This window comes from Harpia harpyja, chromosome 17, assembly GCF_026419915.1.
Source record: "Harpia harpyja isolate bHarHar1 chromosome 17, bHarHar1 primary haplotype, whole genome shotgun sequence".
NCBI classification, from domain to species: Eukaryota; Metazoa; Chordata; class Aves; order Accipitriformes; family Accipitridae; genus Harpia; species Harpia harpyja.
Window position 1 is genome coordinate 9,418,108 of NC_068956.1, and position 14,403 is coordinate 9,432,510.

Consider the following 14,403-nt stretch of genomic DNA (forward strand, 5'->3'; position numbering starts at 1 on the left):
CCTATTCTTCCTATGGAATAACAACTGCATATCTTACTTCAGCAACAGGTTCACCTTCAGAATCTATTATAAAGCAACTTGAACAGTACATTTAGTCAAGGTCCATTCTGTGTATGAGTGGCTCACTGCATCACCACGTTAGGTGACCAGTGAATACAGCAAAGTGTGGTGGGACCAGCACTACGTTCAGCAGCTCAGTGACTAGGTATGTGCTCACAGCTAGGCTGAGATCAACCTTTGGCCTGAGTCCGCAACAAAGCTCCAACTTATATTAGTTTTGTACATGCACATACTGGTACTGTTATGCAACTAAGCTACACATACTCTACGTCTAGCTTCTCCTTTATAACATCAGCCAGAGAATTAAAGGCAGAGGAGATGTCTCTTTTCCCACACAAAGTCTTCCAATCCTCATCTGATTCTTTCCTTTTGAGGGCTGGATCTTAGCCATAACTTAAGATCTCAGTCTGATCTCATTTCTTTTAGTTTTGTGGTCTGACCCTTGGCATCTTACCAGTCAAGACAACGTCTTGTCTCGGTGTCTTTGGCCAATACAATCCTTTCTAGGAAATTTCTTCCAGACCTCTGCAATTGCTGACATCTTGATGCCTCATATGTTAGGCTCATTCTTCTACAGTGTCTTATTTAAACACAGATAAGTACCTACTTTCTGATGGATCTGGAGGCAAACAGGCTGATCCTTACTATGCCCTGTCTTATAAACTCCCTTCTTGGCTCTTGGTGTCTTACCTGGAGAGAAAGGGAGAAAACACTGGGCCAGCCACAGCCATCATCAGCAGGCATTGGAAGTGCTGGCAGTAGATGTTTCATCACTGATATTCATAACTAAGCAATCTGCAACCTAAATAGGCTTATTCTTATTTCTGTCTTTATATTCTGAAGTCACTACAGTATTCTACAAACGTTCTCTTGGAGAATCTCAAAGCTTTTCAATGTCAGGTATGTTAGTTCCAGCACGATGAGAATACCAGAAAAACAACTTTACTCCTTACTTCGGACGGATAAATTCTTTTGTACAACGGGGCCAAGAAAAACTTAACTGGACATGTGCATACAATATAACCAGAACTTTAAGTATCTTCTCATTAAATGTCTCCTGTTACATAACAATTGATACCCCACTTGCTTAACACGGGTTTATTTTCCACTAGTGAAATTATACCACTGCTGGTGCAGAGTGCAGCAGCAGCAGCTGCTTTAAAAGATCTTCTAAACATTGACTGAGGAGGTAAAGGAGCATCTCTTATTTAAATAAGCAACAGGGGAAATGTAGAGAAGCAGGTCATTACTCTGAAATGAATCTGGTCCAGGGGACATTTTGAAAGAAGTCCACAAATGTTATGAGTCTCGGATGTGTATCTCAACAGAGATCTAATTTCAGGATATCAGTGTGGGGCAAAAAGAAAAAAAAAAATACTGGCTAACGAAGACCAGCAACTGAAGTCCACTGTCATTCCTGGCATACCTCTTATACATATGTTACCCTAATCAGATCCTGCCTAGCTGGTGAAATCTGGAGAATTGCTCCTAAAGGTATGAAGGGCGTAAGCACAGGCCTGAGGGAAATTCCTTGCATTTTGCACAAGCAGTACTAACTTTCATTTGGATATACAGACTTAAAGCCAACATTCTGGGGGGAAAGCACAAGCAAGCAAAACAAAAGTAAACTAGCAAAGGAGATTTTTCCAGAAATTACCACAGTGGATGTGACAATAGTCATATACTGCAGGGGTGCCTCTTGGCAGAACTGCACTTAAGCCAATTTGAGGACTATCTGAAGTATGTATGTATGTCTGATCTCAGAAGGGATGAAGCAATTCCTGTTAAGTCTGAGTGCCACTGAATACCACTGACATGATCAGGAGTTGAAACATGGAAATCTAGATCTGTTCACTGCAAACCAGTCAAGCATGGTGCATAATTCCATGCCAGAAATTCAAGAAACAACCTTCAATTAAATATGTATTTTGGTCAGATTGCTCCAGTTTGTGGCCCATTAGCCCCATCTGGCCTGCAAAATATTTCTATCTGCCCACTGTGTCTTCCTCTGAGGGAGTGAGGAGCAGTTGTTTGGACAGCAAATGGAGTCAGAGAAGCCAAGAGTCTCCTGCTGTGCCTGCATGTGGTCCAGCACAGAACAGCCAGAAGTCACCGCTTCCAAGTGTGAGAAAGAGAAATGGGGAAAAAGCTGGAGAAATACTGCTACTGCGTTAACCCACTCCACAAGACTGCCTGAAAAGACTGATTCCAAAGATAACATGATCTCCCTGGAAGATTTTGTTGGATGTCATAAACACACACTATTTAATCCCATTTTACTATGGGGATAATTTATAACTAAAAAAAAATGTGGCTCTGATGCCTTGATGGAAGCGGTCATTTAGGAATTGATCTTTTGTTCAAGTCAGTGGAAGAAAGAAACCTCCTGATGCCGTATCAAACAGCGCAGCGATGAACAGAGCAGCAATTCAGTCATGGACTCTTGCAGAGATTATGCAACTTTCACTTCTTGTCAACATGTTCCTCCTTTCATTTGGTGGTACTGAGAAGTTTTGCATAAAAGCAGTTCATTATTGCAAACGAAATATCACAGCATTCAATAAAGAGACAGACAAGCCAAGGGGGGTAAGATGACTTTTTGTTTCTTGAGTTGTGCCCCAGATATATCACACTACCATGCTATGCTGTCCTATACCCCCAGCTTTAATTTAATTAACATGAAGGAAGGGAATGGAATCTTACTAAAAGTTTAGAAATTCCCCCTTCAGGCAAACTTATTCCAATAACGAGTTGTTCTCTTCACTTGTATTCATTTCTAGTCTTAGGAGTGCTCTCAGTTACTCTGGCACAATTTCTTAGCTCACAAACAGAAAAAAAGCTCCTCAAAACAGAATATATCACAAAAAATAGCACAGCACATTATTAAAAAGCATCTTACAGATAGCTGGTGAACATATTTTCTATTGAAAGCGCATTTACATTCTACAGTACAGTGGTACAGAAATATTCCAGCAAGCACCGAGACAGCTTGTTCCAGCACTGGGCAATGCAACTGCACCAACGTGGGGCTGTCCCTGAACCAAGGGACACTGTCTCAGGGACACAGCGAGCTGTACTGCTCTTAAGACCCAAGTTATTATCTTCCATAAGGAACTGCATAGTGATGTGTGGAGACACCTGCTCACACCTCTGTTGGACTTGGACCTCAGTGTCATGCTTTACTTCAGGGTGTAGATGCTGTTAGAAAAGTTTAATGCTTATATTGTACTTCACTACCCAACTGTAAATGCTGATACTACATTTTTTTCCAGGCTCTTTGGGAGCTACTGTGAGACATTATCTGGGAAATTAGTGCAATAACAGATGGATAGGGGAGTTAATTCAAGAGCTTGCAGGAAATTTTAATTAAAGATGTATCAGCATTTGCAAGCTGAATAAAATGCTTGGATACAAAGCACTGCACAGAGCACAGAAGTCCTAGTCTGACTGAAGTTTGTGGCAAAACTCTTACCAATGTCAACAGAGTAAGGATTTCACCCAGCAGTATGAGATTTTATAACCTTGGAGCAGTATTCAGTCTGTTACAAAGACCTAGGTGTAGGTATCTTTGTGTAAGCATACTAAGTTTCTGATGCAGTCAAAAGAGATGCAGCCAATACAATTAATGGAGCCTAGAGAGCGATTCGGGATGTGATGAATTGCTCTCTATGTCTACTGACTGTGCTGACTCAATTCAATAGGACCTTACAGATCAGTGTCCCTCTGGAAGGGCAGCTGAAGGCCAAGCAGAACTGAAGTGGCATGAGGCACCTAACCTGAGGGACCTGAATCCAGACCTAGATATCTACTGAGATAACTGGAGCTTTGATACCTAGCTCACACACAGACACCTACATTTAGATGTCTTCAGATGGAGCTGAATCCCTCCCCTGATTCCCTATTCAAAGCCCATGTCATTGACTTCAATAGGTTTTGGATAAAGTTCTCCAAAATCACAGTAAAATCGACTAAACAACCCTCCTCCCACGCTCGTTCTTAACTTGTCCTACCAACACCACAGCTCAGTACTGCCATGATAGATACAGCCTGAGAACTCCAAGGAACTGACTGTCTGATGGCTGAAACAGTCTCCTTACGCTCTTCTGCTGCTGTAATTCTTATGCACCAGAGAGATGCCATCACCTCCCTCTGATAGCCCACAACACCAGCCTCCACCCCCACGTGATAAATATTCAAACAAGTGCCTTCATGTTCCTCCCACACTGCCCTTCATGCCTGGGAGGAAATGTCTGTAAACATCTGCACAGCTATTTCATTATGTTCCCTGCAAATTCTTTCTTAAGACTCCTCTTTCCTCTAATATCTAAAAAACCAATAAACCAGAAGTTGACAGTAGTTAGGCTGCCGATGTGCTCGCCGTAGCTCAGTCATATTCTGGCCCAGTACCGTCTCACTGTTTCCCTGAATTTTGCTGTCTGATTGTATCCATCTGTTGTCTCCTGTTCTTCTAGTTTGAGTTGGTTTGGTCAGGACAGTCTCTCTGCTGTGTGACTGTGCGTATCAGGATGGCTTCCTGATGCACAACTGTTTCCTCAGGGCACTAGGATAATACAGATAAGCAAAGAATTACTGGAAACCATCCAATTCTGAAACTTATATCAGAGGCAATCTTTCATATGGTAGGCTTGCAGAAAGCAAAACTGGCTACAGAAGTGTTCTGGACCACTTTGGAGTCCAAGACTCAATTCACAGTTTTCAGTAAAAACCTAGCTACAACGAATTACATGATTTTATTTTTCAAAGGAGCTGTACTTACTACTATCGAAGATTTTCAAGTATTTTCTGCACCAAAAATCAAGACAGCTACTACATCTTTTGAAGTCAATATATGACACTTTATGTCATTATTTAAACCTCAATTAGTAAGTGTACACTCTGACACTATTTTTCCAGAGGGCTTGTGATTATTGACAGCATTTCAGTACCAATAGTCTTTCACAGATGAAGAACCACCACTGAACAAAGCACATCATCCTTCGTTTGTATGGATTTCCGAAACTACAAAGGCTTTCAAGGTTTAAAAGTGTAACAAAATGTGACATCTGGCATGTGAGATCAGAGATTCCCATGTGTTCTCCTGACATTGTGAAGGATGATGTTTTCATTAAAGAAAACGGCAGTCCCTTAGACGAGTAAGCTCACAAAACCCCGTGGGTCCAATTAACTTTACATACTATTTTGCGCAAGATTGCAAAGTGTTATGATTCTAATTCAGATTTCATTAGGCACCCTCTCCTTTTTTTAACAGTTTGAATTTAATCTCTGATTGATTATTCACATTATTCCCTTTCAACTTCAAACATACTCTTACAATATATATTAGAGTTTGCAGAAGTTTCCTTCTCTCTTCTACAGAAGTTGCTTCCTTTATCTGTTAATGAAACATCCAATTATAACAACATAGATGGCTCAAAACCCTATAGAATCAATTAGCATCAGATTTTCTACTCATAGAAACATGCCAAATTATTATTATTTTTAAAATTCTGCAAAAGCCATTGGTTTTAGCACATCTTAGTTCCATTTATTTCTCCCTGGTTGGGCAAAACAAAATGAAATCACCTGTTCTTCCGCTTATTATACTCTCAAGGGCCCAGAGATGACTGAAGAAGAATTTCCATTTCTACAACATCCTTAGCAAGAGAAAATATGTTGAAGGCATGATGACAAGGGCAAGAAAGTGGAAAAGCAGAGCAGGCTGCTGCATTTTCATGGATAAGGCTCCTTCTGTAAACCCTGAACCAAGATCCATGGTTTTCTGAGACACAGCGCAGGTTCAAGGAGAAGATCCCACTGGAGTAGACTGGAACACTACAGCAGCAAAAGTTGTACAACTACCTATGGGGGAGCTGGACTTGTAAGAGGAGTGAGGAGGATGGTAGAGGAGGAGAAAAGAACCTCATAACTATAACTGAAAGTTTAAAAAAAAGCGTGGAGATCGAACTTCCACTGAAGGCAACAGAAAATAGACTTGCACAAATGACAGACACCCTTGTAAGCACGGCTCTTTCTTTTTCAGGACTCCTAGAGCAATCTGAAGGCAATCTCTCAGACCAAGTAAATTTTCCTCAGAATTGAAGTGTTTACATATTGCCCAAAGTATTTATGGAGAACCCTTATTTCTTATTACTCGTTGCTGACTATCACAGGAGAGAAGCAACAGTTTAAACCACTCACTTACTTCATTAAAAAGGTCTGTAAAACCACTATGAGAACTACAATCAAGTATAATTATGTATTCAGACAACTTTGTTCTCTGAAAGCACACGTACTTTCTATACAAAATTCTTGGGTCAATATTCTTAATCGAGATTGTATTAATTCTTCTCCATGGTAGCCTTTTTAGTGTCATTTTTATAAAATGTTTCCAAAATGTATTCCTTTGATTAAAGATCACACATGATTTAATTTTATTGTAACAAGAAAACCAATTTTCCACTTATTTCCTTACCAATTACAGCATCTATTTTGTGAAGTGCCTTGACTCTCTGTAAACTTGTCTCCTACCAATTTTGCCCCAGCTAATAAAGTAAAATAAAAAGAAGAGTATTTGTAATGAATGCACCACCTATTGTAACTCGTCTTTGGAAAATTTAGTTTGTTACATCATTAAGTGATAAGACACTGCAGACCAGCAACTACAATTAGGTTGAACGTGTTGGCCATGTTTCTCCACAGCACATTCACTGGCACAGTAGTTATCTGCCCATTTCACTGCAAACAGTATTTCTGCTTTAGAGCAACACACTTCCATATTTGAGCTTTGGTCTCTTTCAATATTTGCACGAAGCTCTTTCTTGCCTGTACTGTTCCCTTTGGTGGTCATCTAAGAGTTGCCATCTAGCAGTTGGCATGGGTCCTTCTCACAAGCAGTGCTGATATTAGCACTGAGGCCTCTTCCTCACCTGGTAAATTATACTCACCAAGACAGGATATCCCATGTCCCCACATCAGTGGAAATACCTGCAGCACCAGTATCTCAGGGTATTATGGGATACCTGAAGCAACTGAAGCATATTGAAGCAAACGGATTGCAGATTTCAGATGCTGATTCAAGTTTTCCACACCTCTAATTATTACGTATTAACCAGCACCAGAGGTCTAGCGCAGTTACCTCAGCCAGGGTTTGGGTATTTTCAAGTTAAGTGAAAAGTCTACATGGGACTACTACTTAGGACTCAGGAAAGCCTGACAGTTAGTACATATATGAGATGTAGTAGTCCCCCTCCCCTGGCAGCTGCTTTGCACTTACAAATATACTCAGGGGGTATATTATACCAAAGGTCAAACCACTTTTTTTGATAGAGTAGGCTGGGGGAAAAAGACCTCCATTCTAACTAGACATCCACATTGCCAGTAGGTTTTCCCGGTCAAGCTCCAATACACCTTACGGCTGGGGAAAGAAAAGTTGCCACCAGCTGACAAATCCCAAGGATGACAAGTGCAGAAATTAAAATCCTAGCTAGGTATCTGCAGAAACAAAAGGGGAAGAAAGAAGCAGCTGACTAGAGTGCTGGAAGATATAGTTGGTAGCAGATCAATCTGAAGACAAGGCCAGGCAAACCACGATCCCCTCCAAAGGCAGCCCACTCAGGCTCCTTGGACTAGATTAAGTACAGATGAAGAATTCAAAATGAAGAGAATAAGAAGAAAGAACACAGAAGGACAAATCTCAACAAATTCTGCAGTTGGAATGAAGTAGTTAATCCTGCAATAAAATGGGATCCTCAAACCTAAGCACAAATATGCTACCTAAAATGTAATAAATCCCCAAGAAAAATTTGCCATGTCTCACTGCTGACTCTTTTCTGTCTTAGGGGGTACCTTGGGTAAGCAAAGTGACTTAGTCCAGTCACAAGCCCATCTTTTCTCTGGAGAACTCTCTTTGTAAGGAAATGTCTCTCACAGCTACACTTCCTTTAAGGAAAGATGCTCTCCATGAACGTCACATCCTATACACGCTAGTGAATGTGCCTACAGGAGTAGGTTTCCTTCAGGTCAGCTTCATGAAGCAAGTAATTACTGGTTTGGGGGTCTGTAAAATACTTAGCTGCCAGGAAGCCTAGAAAGAAATTCTCTACATATTGCTCTGACAGTTGAGGAGTGAGGTCTGCAAGATAATGAATGATAAGGCAGCTTCAGATGGCTTCCAGATGTTCAGTGATGGTCAGACAAGCTCATTTCCTTAGGCAGACAGACTCTTATCCAGAAAGGGATGCAGAAAAATGGCAAGGCCAAAATGGAAAGAAAGAATACCTGCTGAACACTAGAGTGAACCATACACAGTTGCAGTAAAATGGCAGATTAAGGATGAGATCACCCAACTTGGAGAAGTAATTTCTGAAGTCAACATTAGCCTATAGAAGAGTCTGCGTATAGATCCACGGGCAGAAGCTTATCAAGCTACCAGAGAATATACTGCATTACATCATAGATGAGCTCAATGCAGCCCTGACTATCTTGACCTCTTCATTGTTTTTCTCTGAAAATGCTCCAACTTATTATTTCAAGTTCTGGTTTTTAGAGTGAATGGCCCATTATTGTCTGCAGTGTTCAAATTTCAGTCCTGCCAAGGCTGTATATAATGGCATCATAATTCATAGGTGGTGCTGTCATCATTACTACCTTTCTAGAGATACAAAGATGCCTTTGTACAGCCCTCTGGCCTCTTGTGTTGTTCAAAATAAAGAATTTTTCATCCACTGAATTTTTAAATTCCTTCAAGCTCTTACCTTTCTATGTGCTGTAAGAGTATCCATGATAACAGAAAGAGTTTTTAGTGTTTCTATGAGTTTTAAGAATCTGAGAGAACAGGTGACCCTGAACAAGACAGATGAGCAAGTGACCTGGTGAGAGACAGAGAGAGAGGGGACTAGTGTTTAAGTAAGTACTTCAAATATATCATTCCTCTCACAACCCTTCCCACCCCTACTTTTCATGAATATCCCGAGGGTGACAACCCACTGGGTGTGAAACACTGCTGTAGGGCAAGGTGACTATAAGGCACTGAAGAGAACAGAGGCCGGACATCACAGCAGAATACATCTGGCACAGAGTCAGGGTCTAAGCCGAAGGAGCTTCTCCTGTAGGTCCAATACCAGTTCCCATTGACCAGGCCCCCTGAAGTTGTTCCATGTACATACAGAGAAACTCCACCGTGTGTGACTGGCCTTGTCATTCTAGAGAGACACAGCAAATCTTGACTTGTGACACTTCTTAATAAAATCAGTGTCCTGCAGCTCCACACTGGTCAGGCTGATCCCCGTCATGTTCATCGTCACTGTGAAATGCAGATCACAGGCCTGTGCCTCAGGTCTGACCTCAAATGCCAGTTTTGATCAGTCAGAGAGGAAGAGAAGTCCGGCCTTTTAATCCCGTCTCCCTCATGCTGATCCACTGTCATTTCCAGAATGTCATTTACTTCTTCAGCTATCCTCTCCCTTTTGGTGAAACCAGGTAGCAACACTTTCTCAGACCTCCCCTCCACAAGATCAGGAATGCTTAATTTATTAGGTTTAATACTCTGATACATGCAGACAAAAGGCTGTTATAAAGTGCTAAGTATGATCCTAACATTTCCCCCACCCCATGTCACTGTTTCTTCCTCGATGATGATAATTTCTCTCTTTGTGAACGGTCTGATATTTCTGCCTATTCCAAATCATCTTCCTTTTCTTCTACCCACCTCCTGAAATTTGCCAGATCATTGAGAAATTTCAATCCATCTGCTCTGAAATACACTATCCTCCCTGGTCCAATATCATCCGAGGATTTAATTAACTTGGTGTTTACATCTCCCTCCTTGTTATTCATTATTTGATATATTGAAAAGAACAAGTCCCATGATGAATTGCTGCATATTTGATACCTCACCCCTTTTAAAACTGTCTGCTTAAGAACTATTTGTAGCTTGCCACCTGTCAGCACTGACTTTTTCTTTTTTTCTTTTTAATACACTGTGCTGTATTCTTATTTAGACAATACTTTGCTAAACTGTCTATAGAAAAAAACCCAAACTGATTCCAGGACGAAACAAATGGCATAGATGCCACTGAATTCCATGATATGGGGATTTAGTTCTGCAGGACTGAAAGGTATATTATCAAGCAGATATCCACTATACAACTGGATATATATACCAAGTCTACTTTTTACTATTTATCCTGCTGTGGTACCTAGATTTGCAAGTAAATACACTAGGACATGGGCAGTACACAGTGGATGAAATCTCAGTGCTCTAGGTTCTGTGTATCTACCAAACCTCATTTTTTGAAGAGGTCACTCTGTATCCATGAGCTGTGATCAGTGGTTTAGGTGTTCCACATACCATTTACTTTCTTTCTGTTTAAGGGTTCCCTTAACAATTGTAATTTAAACAAATTGTAAAGTAAAAATTGGACTGACAGGTGAATACTTTCTGGTTGTTCCTTTCTGATATTCTGAAAACTGCATTTATGTTTTTCCTAACAGTCGCATTCATCAACCATTTGCTAAACCGCCACCGCATGTTTCTAATGTTACTACTGCTACATCTATTGTGGAAGTGCCCAAAGGTCCCTAATCAAAAGGTACCTTCCCCCTCGGGGCAGGAACTTTATAAAGAGGAAGAATGAATGCAGCAGCTTGGGTGCTGTGCTGGATCCAACCCACGCTCTGCCATACCCTCCTTAGGAGAACTTGGGCAAGTCGGTTTAGCATCATGTGACAGCATCTACCTGTTAGACAGGAATAGTTATATTTCTCAAACAGAGAAGGGCATTTCAGCAAACACTTCATTAAAAGTCTGTGAGGCCCATAGAAATATCTATAACGGTGGTCATAAACGCCATCAATATATGGATCACAGTCCTCAATGAGCAAATAAAAGGAAAGGAAGGACAACACTACACAAAGGAGTGTTTCTAGAGATTCATTGTTTTACCATTTCCATCTGTCCAACTGATGGCTTTTATCTGCAGACCTGACTGATGCACAGTTTAAAAAAGGGTAAGCGATACCTTCATACCTCATTGGAGAAGTCTTGCCAAGACAAACTAGTGAAAGAAAGGGTAAAAATGACTGTGGGCACAGGCACCAGCCCTGTTATTTCCTTGTTAATTCTATTTCATCAGTTTGGTTAACCTTACATGACAGTGTTCAAATACTTGAGTGCACAGGGGTTTTTTACCACCCGTGACCCAATGACAATAAAACCAGACATGATTTAGAAGCAATTCTGATATATTTTTTTTTCTGTGAACAAGTTTTATGGTGCAATGTCCCTTGAACTTTCATCCTCCAAGGGACCTTCAGGGCAGAGAAAAACAGACCCCAGACTCAGCAAAATCAAGACACCCTTTTTGTTTTTTAACAGCTGCTAAATATTTCAGTCATGAATCTTCTCCTTGGACATCATAAGAAGGATGGAACAGGGGAACGAGCCAAATTTAATTGGCTCTTAATTGCCAAAACATTTCCACACAGTGCAGATGCTATTCACTGGTGCTAGAATCTGAGCGCAGGGCCAAATAACTAACAACAAAGTTAATTCAGTGAGGGGGGTTCATCTCACCACATATAGCTGGCATAGCCAATGCAGAGATAAATGGATTTCTTAAGCTCCAGTGATGCTTTAGAGTTGCTTGCAGCCAACCTGCTCTATTTTGCTATCAAATGGCTTGAGAGAACCAGATCAAATTTCAATAACCGCTGTTTGCACCAACCCCTTAAAGTGGATTCCTTAACTGTAGTGCAAATCTGCACCAAGAAAAAGAAAAGTTAACCATCAACAACTACACAGCTAGTTATTGCGATCTAATAACGTGAAGGCAAAATGCATATAGACACACACACAAAAATGCATTCAGACAGCAAAGCGCTGCTGCAGATGGGGCAGCGAAAGCTAGAAAAGTTCCCCATCTCAGAAGTGCTGCTTGTGCTGAATCTGAAAGAGGGAAGCAGGGGCTGAGCCCCAGGGGACAGCCCTTCTGCTGCACTTAGAGCTTGGAATTAGATGCTCAAGTGCGTACTAATGGCACCACGGGTGAAAGAAGCCTTGGAGACGCCGAACTCGCAGCCTGTTTTCTCCTGGGGACACAGCAATCCGCAAATAAATTAGCAAGACATTCCTTAAACCCTCCTCCCCAACGCAAGACAGAAGGAGCTCAAGTTGTCCATCAATACCAGCACTGCTTGCCTGTCACAGAAGAGCAGTGCCCAGAGGCTCTCATTACAATCAGAGCCCTATGCAGCTGAACAAGCTCATTATATTTTGCTCTGCTGATCCCATAAGGCAAACCTGTTCTTTTGAATTAAGGTATCCTTCTGCATGTAATGTGTGGACTGTGCACAAAACAGAAAGCTACATCTGTCTTTTCTTCCTTCCTGCTCTCCTTCCTTCCCTCCCTCCATCCTCCTGCTCAGGCCACACAATATTCAGCATCACCGCTCCCTTCCAAGCTATTCAGAAACCAGACTTATCTTAAGAGTTTTTTCTTTTTCTTCAGTTCTCTAGCAAGCTTGACATATGTGAGCTGAAGCAAAATTTCATGTTGTCTCCTTGAAACAAAACAGGGTCAACAAAGAGGCTTGCATGTAATGATTGTCCTTCACAGAAAGTTTGCTCTTTCTTGATGCCAAGCAGCACAGCATTTCACTTGGACATAACTGAAATACGTAACCAGTGACTTTTACACTCTTCAGATCAGCTGTGATCCTTCAGGACAGCAGCCCCTGCCCTTCCCACTCAGACACATCGGCACAGCCCGTGAATTGCCTACTATATCACCCTAACTAATGGATTTTGGTACTTTCTAGTCTTTCTTGCAGCTTATACTAAAAAATAACGTAAAGCATGAGCTCGGTTCACAACTCTGCCAGATTTCATCTTATACCAGCTTAAATGAAGTGCCAGGTTCCTAGATTTGAGCAAAGTGAGTGGGATCTCTCCAACACACTTCAAACTCTTACTGATGGAGCAATTAGCTGAAATCCTAGAACTGCTTCCATTGAAAACTGCAGTGACAGGAGATACTCTAGGTATGTTATTAAGATCACAGAGTTTCATCTTCACAGTGCCCAAATGCCCAGAACATCAGGTTTATGACTCCTTCACAGGATAACATTACATCTACATGATTTGCCTCATACAAACTGAAAATACATCTGCAGATGAAGCACAAGGAAATGTATGGCCCAGTTCTGCCACCATTTATTTCGCCTTGCTCTGGTAATAACAGTCTCATGTGATGGAGAAATTGTCACCAACCACTTCCATTGCTCTATTTTCCCTAACAACATAAAAAGTATGGCACAAAAAATAAACTACAAATAGCTTTCAAAGTCTTTTGAGAGGGGATGCAAATACCTTTATTTTGGAGAAAACACTGGAAATAAATGCCCGCATTTCAAATATTGTTTAGGAAGCTTCAGCTATCCATGCAAAAAAGGGCAATTTAATCTATTTTAAGACCTTCAGAATTGGTTTAGCAAAGGGAAATCAATATAATAAAGAAATTTAATCTTTTATGGTGATTTGCCTAAAAGGGGAAGTAATTGTACCTTAACCATTGCAATATTAGAAATCACCAACAGTAATGTATCTAAAGAACTATCTTAAGCCTTAAAGACATGGTATACAGTGAAGGGAAATACAAAGCTGTAATATCCTTAGGTAACATCATGATGCACCATGCAGAGGAAAGCAAGACCCCAGTCCTCAGCAGTGCTCAGGGATTTGGCTTTTGTTAGACACTTTTGAGTACTTTTTGAAACCAGAGAGGATGCAGGGAACACTTACACCGACAACTCTGTAGGTTGTAGTATAGGTTACTGTTTCCATACTGGTCAAGTGGATTTGACGTAGGAGGATTGACCGTGCTCCCATGTGGTTTTTTGGACTATGCAGCAATTTTGCCTTACAAGCTCCCAGAGGACTGAGGGAAGTTCCTTGCAGGGTTTGGTTCTAAATGAGTTTCAACCATGCACAAACTTAATTTAAACCTCATATTACAAAGATACCTTGACAGCAATGGATAAATAAGTCATAAAGCAAAGTATTACATGAAAGCTATTAGGCTCTAAAGCAAATTATTTTAGTATCTTTTCTTTCTGGTCAGTGCATATAACACAGCTTCTTTCATTGCTTTGGGGGGAGAAAAAATGTCACCACATTCATGACACCAAAGAAAAGCATTGCTAGTCACTTCACTCGACACATGTAATGCCTCACTTTAGGTGCAGATGCTTAGACCGGTAACTTTCTGTCAAATCTGTGACTCACAAAAATCTTCTATTAAAAAACAACAACCAGGAACTCTGAATATCACCCAATTTATCTTCACC

General features: G+C 40.9%; 1 protein-coding gene across 3 annotated transcripts in view; it reads right to left on the reverse strand.

Moving 5' to 3' along the window:
- Positions 1–14,403, reverse strand: part of NOX4 (NADPH oxidase 4) — a 121,357-nt gene that overhangs the window by 27,548 nt on the left and 79,406 nt on the right. The window lies entirely within an intron of this gene.